Below are 11,432 nucleotides of genomic sequence, written 5' to 3' on the forward strand. Positions count from 1 at the left end.
AAGGTTCCTCCATGTTTTCACATTTTGTAGAATTTCCTTGTTTTTATTATTTTAAAATTTATTTTAGTTTTTTAAAATTTATTTTTGAGAGTGAGACAGAGGGTGAACAAGGGAGGGACAGAGAGAGAGAGGCAGGCACAGAATCTGAAGCAGGATCCAGGCTCCAAGCTGTCAGCACAGAGCCCGATGTGGGACTTGAACTCACCGACCATGAGATAATGACCTGAGCTGAAGTCATATGCTTAATTGACTGAGCCACTCAGGCACCTCATTTATTTTGTTGTTGTTGTTCATTTGTATTTTATTTTATTTTTTCATTTTTTAAGAATTTCCTTGTTTTTAAAGGCTGAATGGTATTCTATTGTCAAAAAGCTAAAGACTGTACATGTTGGATGGGATTTGGAAAAACTGGAAGACTTGCACGTGGTTGGTGGGAATGCAAAATGGTGCAGCCACTATGGAAACTGTATGGAAGTTCCTAAAAGATTAGAAATAAAATTTCTATATGATCCAGCAGTCCCACTTCTGGGTGTTTATCCAAAAGAATTGAAAATCTTGGAGAGATATTAGCACTGCCATGTTCATTGCAGTACTGTTCACAGTAGCCGAGATGTGGAAACAACCTAAATGTCCATCAACAGATGAATGGATAAAAGTACTCTTGATAATAAGGAGGGAGTGTCATTGACCTTAACCTCTAAGTCCTAATTATCTGAGTTTTACAACAGTGAGTTCAAGTCCAGGTATTATTTCTAGAAATTCGTGGGAATCATGTGCCAACATCGAGCTCTGTTGTTTGGAACAATAAGAGCTATGATATATGAGTGGTAGGCACTTTACATGCATATTCTCACTTAATCCTCACAATAACCCTGTGAGGTAGACACTACTATTATTCTCATTTTACAGGTTGTGCAAAGATTAATGAACTTACCCAAAGTCCCATAGCTAGTGTGTTGCAGAGCAAGGGTTTGAATGTTTTGGTCCTGACCAGCAGAATACAGTTTTTGAAAGAGATGCTATCATTTTAAAACTAAGCATCATTGAAATACACGAGCAGTAACAGTGTCAGGACCCCCTGCCGCAGCTCAGTGTGCCTAGTGTTCTTAACTTAGGAGCTCAGGCATATCTATACTTTGAAGTCTGGAGGTACAGCTCCAGAAAGACGTGTACCTAGTGTCCTTGCCTGCAAAGGCCTTTGATCTGTTTCTCTGGAGAATCTTGGTTAATACAGGAAGTGAGTATGACAAGAAAGTAAATGTGGAAGATCCATATAGGAAGCTTAATTTCAAGTGGAAGGGAAGGGAGAGGTTTGAGAAAAAGACAAAGGGAAAAAGAGAGAATATGATTTCGATAGCTAGAGAAGGATGTAGGGAGGAAGTTGCTGATACTGTAGTTATCACTTATATAATAAACCTGCTGAGATTGAGTTTGGGGCAGTAGTACCACGTGGCCAGGAGAGGGCTCCCTGGTGAACATTCCTGAACCAAGAGAGAGTTTTGGTAGCTGAGAGGAATGTACAGTGGACTGCTCTTTACCACAAGGATCCCGTGGGGCGCCTGGGTGGCTCAGTTGGTTGAGCGTCCGACTTTGGGTCAGGTCATGATCTCACGGTTCATGGGTTCGAACCCCGAGTTGAGCTCTGTGCTGGCAGCTCAGAGCCTGGAGCCTGTGTCAGATTCTGTGTGTCCCTCTCTCTCTGACTCTCCCCTGCTCATGCTGTCTCTCTCTCAGAAATAAGTAAAACATTTTTAAANAATTCATAGGATTTAAGGTCATGGGTTGAGAGCTAGGAAGCAGGTGCCAAGAATGAGCCCTCTACACCCCAAAGAGAGGAGCTGCAGAGTCACAGAGGTTTCGAACTAGGACAAGTCAGCCTGTGGAGGGGCATTGGAAGGACTGAAATCATGACGTCTAACAAATAGGAGCAAGGGGTGAGCCAGGAACCTCACCGATGGTGTAGGAGGCAGAGAACAAAGCGAGAAGTGGGCCAGGCAGCCATGGGAGAGGCAAGGGGGGAGTGGCTCCTTGAAAGGAGGTTTTGAAGTAGGAGGGAGTGCTCTTGGCTCCTCCTTTGTGGCGCTCAAGGTGCTGGCTCTCGGTGCGGCACAACTGTTGAAACTGGGGACGCAGGTATAGTTTGGGCATTGCCCTATACATTAGAGTGTTTCCCTCAATTGTTGCCAATTTGCAAAATAACGTGCAATGTAACAATCGCTTTAAATTTCGGTCAAATGGACCAACTGAAGCTGAAGATTTATATGAACTTAGAGACACCAGTAGCAAAGCCTTCAGAAAGATGTGGAAGAAGGTAAAGTTGAAGATCAGATACAGGGAATTGTAGCATCTTCTAGAATGGTTTAAAACCGGGAATGACACTAGCAGCCAAAATAAGATTAGAAAGAACATGAAAAGGAGATGGTGTCGCTAAAGCAAAAAGAAGTCCTCAACATCAATTTCCCCTCTTAGTAAACGTTGTGTATTTCAAGTACCATCACTGAACAGTAACACAGCTCTCTAAAAATCGTCTCCTGGACTTTCAGGGCTGTTGTGCTTAAGGAGGAGTGCTCTCCAGTAAAAAGTCTTACACTGAGGAAAAGAGGGAACAGATTATGTTGACAAATGAGTGGCTGTACGTGTGGCTCCCAGGGAACCAAACAGGAGCATCCTAATACTAGCCGTAGTTAATTGGCTACCTGCACTGTGTCAGCCACATTATATACATAGTTTCTAATCCCCTCCGCAGTCCTCCAAGGTGAATGTTATTATCCCTGTTATGTGGATGGAAAAACTGAGGGCCAGATGTAAGAAGTGCCTGACCTTCGGACCTGGGTTGCGAAGTGGCGGAGCTGAGATTCTCAACCGCTGTGCCGAGCTCTGGCCTTACACCCAGATAGTTCTCCCACCAAGAAGGAACAGAAATAGCTGCAATCGCCTCATGGAAACCCCTTGTCCAGGTTTCTAGGTCCCTGCAATCCAAGAGTATGGCTGTAACTGTCACTATTGAACTTGTACTCACAAAGACACACCGGTCTTGTGAAAAGATAATAGTGAAAACGGTAGTTCAGAGGATTGGGAACAAATATGGTAAAACCCCACAATTTCTGGACTCATTTCCAAGACATACTTTCCCTCCACAGCAGAGGACATGGGTGCCACATGGCACACAGAAAAAAAAAAGGGGGGTAAAAAAGTACTGCGAATAAAAAAGCCCTATGCACCCACCTCTTAGTTGACTGTCCTGAGGATTAAATGAGTTCATCTTACATGTAAAGCAGTGACAGTAGCGCCTGGCATGGAGTAAGCCCCCAATGCGTGTTAGCAGTCACTGCTGTCTTCATTGTCATCTTCTTCATCACCACTACCTCTCCGGCAGGTCTCTTGACAAAAACAGTGAAAACAGTGGCACTGTCCCCAAGCTGGAGTGTGAGAGTGAAGCAGTGGGGAAATCTTGCCTGGAGTGAGGATATCTCCATGGTGCTGATACTGATTCTGCACTAGGAACTTGCCATATGCTTTTGGGCATAACATTTAACCTCTCTGAACGCCAGTTTCCTCATCTGTAGAGTGGAGCTAGTTATACCTAGTGATTAAACATTTTCTCTGCCCCTTGAAACTCTATGATATAATTATATTGGGTGTAGATCACAGCAAGCTGGATTTGGTAACTGAATATGATACACTCCTTATGTTAGCGAGTGCCCAAATCATCTCAACTCTTTATTTACAAGCCGGGTTTTGTCAAAGAGCCTGAAGAGAATCAAGCCAAAGAAACAACCCAAGTAATTACAATGTATTGCATTTCAGAACTGTGATATAAACGGAAAAACACACTGTATAAGCTTTTGGGACTGTCTTTTTTCAACTAAGCATAATGCCTTGGAAATTCATCCAAGATGTATGTACTGCTGAATAGTAGCCCATGGTACGGATGTACCACCGCGTGTTTATCCATTCATCTGCTGAAGGATATTTGGACTGTTTTCAGTTTGGGTCCATTAGAAATAAAGCTGCTATGAACATTTGGTACCGATTTTGGGGTGAGCTTGAATTTTCACTTAAGTGGGATAAATTCCCAAGGGTGCCGTTGCTGGGCTATATGGTAACTGCATATTTAGTTTTATAGGAACCTGCTGATCTTTTTTTCCCGAGTGGCTGTATCATAATGTATTCATACCGTCAGTTGATGAGTGATCCAATTTCTCTGTATCCTTGCTGACATTTGGTGGTGTCACTATTTTCATTTTAGCTCTTCTGATAGGTTTGAAGTAACATCTCACTGTGGTTTTAATTTGCATTTCCCTGATGGCTAGTGATATGGCACATTTTTATGTATTTGTTTATCATCTGCATGTCCTCTTCCTGGAAATGTCTCTTCATATCCTTTGCCCATGTGTATATCCCAGAGAAGAGATTAGTGGCTGAGGGGCTAGGGATGGGGCATAAGGGGGTGGAGGAGGAAGATGGGCGTGGTTATAAATGGACAACACAAGGATCCCTTGTGGCGATGGAACTGTTCTGTGTCTTGACTGGCGGTATCACAAAGTGACAAAAGTATGCAGCATGAAATATACATGTACACAGAACATGCGCACACACACTCAAATGAGTGCAAGTAAAACTGGAAATTTGAATAAGTTGGGTGGACTATATCAGTATCAATATCCTGGTTGCAATACTGTACTGTACTTTTGTGAAACATCACCATTGGGGGTAATCAGGCAAAAGGTACGTGGAAATTCTGCATGTGAATCTGCAGTGATCTCAATAAACATTTCAATTAAAAATGTAATTAGAGACAGTAACAGTATTAAATGCCTTGTTCTTTTGTTTGATAAGACCTCACTTTCTGACTTAACAGTGATAGACTATTCAGCGAACTGGGATCATTTGCCATAGCCTATATAGGGATGAAAGGAATAAGCAGAGTACAGGGAACCCATTTGTAATATTAGGATATCTTAGGCACTGTTGATGATTCATTAATTATGCAATTTACATAAAGTTTATCTCCTGATGTAGCTTTTGTATGCAAAGCCCATCTCTGCATATTTTAATTACTTATTGCCTGGCTACACATAGTAGGTGCTCAATAAATATTATACTAGATGGATGAATGAATGAACAGATGAACAAATGAATGAGTAAATGTTGTCCCAGAGGGAGAGGAACTTGTCAAATGTAGATGTGAACTTCCAGAGGATAATGGAACATGAGATTAGCAATTACAATGAGACCAAGAAATCTGACAACAGGTCTAAAGCCAACAGGGTTTGCTTTCATTTTTCTCAGATCATAAATACAATATATACTCATTGTAGAGAATGTGAAAAACACAAAGAAGTATAAAGCCATGAAAAAGTAATTTAATAATCTCACCACTAAGATGCTTGTTAACACTTTGGCCAATTTTCCTCCAGTCATATATTACATATGCGCGCGCGCACACACACACACTTTTTTTTTTTTTTTGGTGTNACGCACAGGCTAATTCTACTTACATGCAAAGTGAGAGGGAAAATGAATAAGTTAAGAGAAAAGACTGAGGAGGGAGGGCGAATAATAGGGAGTATAAAATACATAAAAGGGTCAAAAAGGAGAAAAGAAAAAGAAAAAAGAAGAAAACCGATGGACAAAGAATGGTTTAAAGCATATAACCGGATTTCCAGCTACAGTTAAATAGCCGTGTGTATGCNAACTCACAGGCAAATTTCCCAGTTTTTAGCTCTTTGCCTTCCCTCCAGAGCCCCAGCCCGCCAGTAGTGTGGACGCCCGGTGTCTGCGTGCGCGGCTCTTTCTGGGGCCCCAGCCTCCTGGGAGGACAATGGCGGCAGGCGCGCCGCTGCTCTGACGTCCAGCTGCCAGGAGTCAGCACAAAGCAGCAGTCTGTGCGCTCAGCATCCCCGGGACCATTTGGCATGAGGGGACGTGGCGTGCAGGTATTTGGCAAGTACGGTCTTTCTATGCCCCGAGCGGAGGTNATCGCTATACTTGCCCCTCGTTTCTCTTCCCATTGGGGTCATAGCATTTTTCTTTTCAATTTGTATTGCTTTTTATATATTGAGGATAATTACTTTTGCCACATTTGTTGCTGTATCTATAGTTCATTATTTGCATTTTAATTTTGTTTATGATATTGGATACACAGAAGGGTAACCTTTGCCTATAGTCAACGTGTGGCTCTTTCAACAAGGCACTGCAGTGAAGAGTGCAGCTTCGAGTCAGAAACCAGACTCGCCAATGGCTACTAGTGGTGTGACTGAGCAACCTCATAACTCTATGACTCAGTTTCATTAGCTATGAAATGTGGATACTGATACCTAAATTTTAGTGTGAAGATCAGAAGTAATATCTTAATAATATAGGGAAAATATAGTCTCTACTTTATAGTTTTGATGTAAAGATTATATGAGAATAATGCACGTGAAAAAGTAGCATAGTGGTTCCAGTTCAAGATAGCAACATAAGACTCTCAACTCACCTCCTCCACGGAACACACCAAATGACATCTACTACTGGAATAATTCCCCGTGGAGAAGACCTGAGGGCTAACTGAACAGCTGCTGAAGAGCCAAAGACAGAGAGAACAGTAAGACAATAGCAAGAGAGATGGAGACATAGTAAGGAAGAGAACCCCACCTACAGCACTGCCAATGGCACTTGGGAAGGAGAGTACAGAGGGACTGGGCACAGATCCCTCTATCCTTCTGCATAGAAAAAAGCCACAATTTGGGGCGCCTGGGTGGCTCAGTTGGTTAAGCATCTGACTTAGCTCGAGTCATGATCTCATGGTTTGTGGGTTTGAGCCCCGCGTCAGGCTCTGTGCTGACAGCTCAGAGCCTGGAGCCTGCTTTGGATTCTGTATCTCCCTCTCTCTCTGACCCTCCCCTGCTCATGCTGCCTCTCTCTCAGAAATAAGTAAAACATTAAAAAATTTTTAAAAGAAAAAAGCCACAGTTTAAAAGAGCAACTGGGGCAGGAATGCCTCAGTGGTTCAGTCAGTTAAGCATCTGACTCTTGATTTCAGCTCAGGTCATGATCTGAGGGTCATGAGATGGAGCCCTACATTTCAGCTCTGTGCTGAGTGTGGAGCCTGCTTAATATTCTCTCTCTCTGCCCCTCCCCCTGCTTCTCTCTAAAAAAATAACGTAAAATAAATAAAATAAAAGAACAGCTAGCATATAAAAGAGATGACACTGGGGCGCCTGGGTGGCTCAGTCGGTGAAGCATACGACTTCGGCTCAGGTCATGATCTCATAGCTCGTGAGTTCGAGCCTCGCGTCAGGCTCTGTGCTGACAGCTCAGAGCCTGGAGCCTGCTTCAGATTCTGTNAAGAAAGAAAATAATAAAGATCAGAGCAGAAATAAATGATGTGGAGACTAAAAAAGCAATAGAAAAGAAATCAATGAAACCAAGAGCTGGTTCTTTGAAGAGATAAACAAAATTGATAAACCCTTAGCTAGACTCCTCAAGAAAAAGAAAAAAAAAAAAAAGAGCCCAAATAAATAAAACCAGAAATGAGAGAGATAAAATATGAATTGACACCACAAAAATACAAAGGATTATGAGAGAATACTATGAAAAATTATATGCCAAAAAATGGACAACGTAGAATAAAAGGATAAATTCCTAGAAATATACAGTCTTCCAAAACAGAACCAGAAAGAAATAGATAATTTAAACAGACTGATTAGAAGTAATGAAATTGAATTGGTAATAAAAAAAAAACTCCCCCAAAGTAAAAGTCCAGCACTAGATGGATTCACAAGTGAATTCTACCAGACATTTAAAGAACAGTTAATACCTATTCTATTCGAACTGTTCCAAAAAGAGAAAAGGAAAGCTCCTAAATACATTTCACAAGGCCAGCATTACCCTGATAGCAAACCCACACAAAGATACCACAAAAAAAGAAAACTATGGGTTCATATCCCTGATGAACATAGATGCAAAAATCCTTGACAAAATGTTAGCAAACAGCATACAAGAATACATTAAAAAGGTTATTTGCCACTATCAGGTGGGATTTGTTCCCAGGATGCAAGGCTGGTTCAGTATTTGCAAATCAATCAATGTCCTACACTACATCAGTGAAACAAAGGATCGAAATCATATGGTCATCTTAATAGATGACAAGATTTGACATCCATTCATGATAAAAACTCTCAACAAAATGGGGTTAGAGGGAACATATCTCAACATAATAAAGGCCATATATGAAAAACCCTCAGCTAACATCATCCTTGATGGTGAAAAACTGAGAGCTTTTCCTCTCAGGTCAGCAACAAGACAAAGATGTCCACTTTCACCACTGTTATTCAGCATAGTACTGGAAGTCTTAGCCACCACATTCAGACAAGAAAAAGAAATAAGGGGTATCTATGATGGTAAACAAGTAGTTAGACCATCACTATTTGCAGATGACATGATGCTATGCATAGAAAACCCTAAAGACTCCACCAAAAAATCTACTACAGGTAATAAAGGAATTCAATAAAATCGTAGGATACAAAATGAACACCCAGGAAATGGTAGCGTTTCTTTACACTAAAAACAAAGTCACAGGAAAAGAAATTTAAACAAAACAATCCCATTTACAATTGCGCCAAAAAGAATGAAATACCTAGGAATAAACTTAACCAAAGAGGTGAAAGGCCTGTACTCCGAGAGCTATAAAACACTGAGGAAAGAAACTGAAGATGACATAAAGAAATGGAAGGTCACTCCATGCTCGTGAATTGGAAGAACAAATACTCTTTTTTAAAAGAATGTTTATTTATTTGTTTTGAGGGAGAGAAAGAGAGAGAGATAGCACAAGCAGGGGAGGGGCCGAGAGAGAGATGGGAGAAGAATCCCAAGCAGGCTCCATTCTGTCAGTTACACAGCCTGATGCGGGGCTCGATCCCATTAACTGTGAGATCATGACCTGAGCCAAAATCAAGAGTCGGACACTTAACTGGCTGAGCCACCCAGATGCCCTGAAAGAAGAAAATATTCTTAAAATGTCTATATTATCCAATGAAGTCTACACATTTAATGCAATTCCTTTCAAACTACCGACAACATTTTTTCACAAAACTAGAATAACATTAAAATTTGTATGAAACCACAAAAGACTGAATAGCCAAAGCAATCCTGAAAAAGAAGAACAAAGTTGTAGGTATCACAATTCTGGAATTTAACATATCCTACAAAGCTGTAGTAATGAAAACAGTATGGCACTGCACAAAAATAGGCATATAAATGGAAAACAATAGAGACCCCAGAAATAAACTCACATTTGTATAGTTAATTAATCTATGACAAAGGAGGAAAGAATATATAATGGGGAAAAGTCTTTTCCATAATGGTGCTGGGAAAACTGTACAGCTACATGTTAAAGAATGAATCTGGACTATACACCATAAACACAAAAATAAACTCAAATGGATTCAAGACATAAACATGAGACCTGAAGCCATAAAAATCCTAGAAATGAACACAGGCAGTAATTTCTCTGACGTTAATTATAGCAACATTTTTCTAGATATATCTCCTAAGACAAGGGAAACAAAATCAAGAATAACCTACTGAGACTATATCAAAATAAAAAGCTTCTGCACAGCAGAGGAAATAACCAACAAAACTAAAAGACAACCTACTGAATGGGAGAAGATATTTACACATGATATTTCTTTTCTTTTCTTTTTTTTTTACATTTATTTATTTTGCAGAGACAGAATGAGACAGAGCATGAGCAGGGGAGGGGCAGAGAGAGGAGACACAGAATCTGAAGCAGGCTCCAGGCTCCTAGCAAGCATTCTGCACAGAGCCCAATGTGGGGCTCAAATCCACAAACCATGAGATCATGACCTGAGCTGAAGTCGGGCTCTCAACCAACNGATAAGAGGTAAATATCCAAAATATACAGAGCTTAGACAACTCAACACCAAAAAAACTCCCCCAGACAATCCAATTAAAAAATGGGCAGGCAACCTGAATAGACATTTTTCCAAAGAAGAATCCAGATGGTCAGCAGACACATGAAAAGATGCTCAACATTACAATCATCAGTGAGATTAGCCCTTCACACCTGTCAGAATGGCTAAAATCAAGATAAGAAAGAACAAGTGTTGGTTGAGGATGTGAAGAAAAGGGAACACTCATGCACTGTTGGTGGGGATGTGAATTGGTGCAGCCACTGTGGAAAACAGTATGGAGTTGCCTCAAAAAATTAAAAATGGAGGGGCGCCTGGGTGGCTTAGTCGGTTAAGCGTCCGACTTTCGCTTAGGTCATGATCGCACGGTTCGTGGGTTCGAGCCCCGCGTCGGGCTCTGTGCTGACTGCCAGCTCAGAGCCTGGAGCCTGTTTCAGTCTGTGACTCCCTCTCTCTCTGACCCTCCCCTGCTCACGCTGTCTCTCTCTCTCTCCTAGAAATAAATAAAACATTTAAAAAAAATTAAAAATGGAAATACCATATGATCCAACAATTGCACTATTGGGTATTTACCCAAGGAAAATGAGTGCACTAACTTGAAAAGATATACACACCCCTATGTTTATTGCAGCATTATTTACAACAGCCCAGACATGGAATGAGCCTAAGTGTCCATCCATAGACAAATGGATAAGGAAGATGCACAGCTATCCAAAATGGTGAGATTGTGTCACTTGAGACAACATGGATGGACCCTAGAGTATGTTATGCTAAATGGAATAAGTGAGACTGAGAAAGACAAATACATGATTCTACTCACAAACGGAATGTAAAAAAATGAATAAAACAACAAAAATCAGAACCAGAACTATAAATGGAACAAACTGATGGTTGCCAGAAAGGGGGTGGGGTGGGGAATTGGGCAAAATGGATGAAGGGGAGAGAGAGATACAGGCCTCCAATTATGGAATGAGTAAGTCATGGGAACAAAAAGAGAATAATAAGGAATACAATCAGTCGGTGATACTGGCTTTTGCTTTCTCCCCACAGCCCCTCAGTGATACTGTAAAGCGATGTAATGGGACGGATGGCAGCTATACTTGTGAATGTAGCATCCTGTATAAGCTCGTCAAATCACTAAGTTGGCACTTGAAACTAATGTAACATTGTGTGTTAACGATACTCAAATAAAATAAATTACTGGGGCGCCTGGGTGGCTCAGTCGGTTCAGTGTCCATCTTAGGCTCAGGTCATGATCTTGTGGTCTATGAGTCTGAGCCCCGCGTCGGGCTCTCTGCTGGCAGCACGGAACCTGGAGCCTGTTTTGGATTCTGTCTCTCTCTCTCTCTGCCCCTCCCCCGCTCTCAAAAATAAACAAACNTTAAAAGTTATTTTAAGAAATACTTTTTAAAAATATTTTTTCTTGAGAGAGAGAGGGAGAATGAGTGGGGGAGGGGCAGACAGATAGAGGACAGAGGATCCTAAGCGGACTCTACCCTAACAATAGAGAGTTTC

General features: G+C 41.2%; 1 pseudogene; it reads left to right on the forward strand.

Annotated features, from left to right (window-relative positions):
- Positions 1–2,234: 2,234 nt before the first annotated feature.
- LOC144224947 (large ribosomal subunit protein eL31-like) overlaps positions 2,235–11,432 on the forward strand; it is a 34,483-nt pseudogene continuing 25,285 nt past the window's right edge.

This window comes from Crocuta crocuta, unplaced genomic scaffold (genome assembly GCF_008692635.1).
Source record: "Crocuta crocuta isolate KB4526 unplaced genomic scaffold, BGI_CrCroc_1.0 scaffold695, whole genome shotgun sequence".
NCBI classification, from domain to species: domain Eukaryota; kingdom Metazoa; phylum Chordata; class Mammalia; order Carnivora; family Hyaenidae; genus Crocuta; species Crocuta crocuta.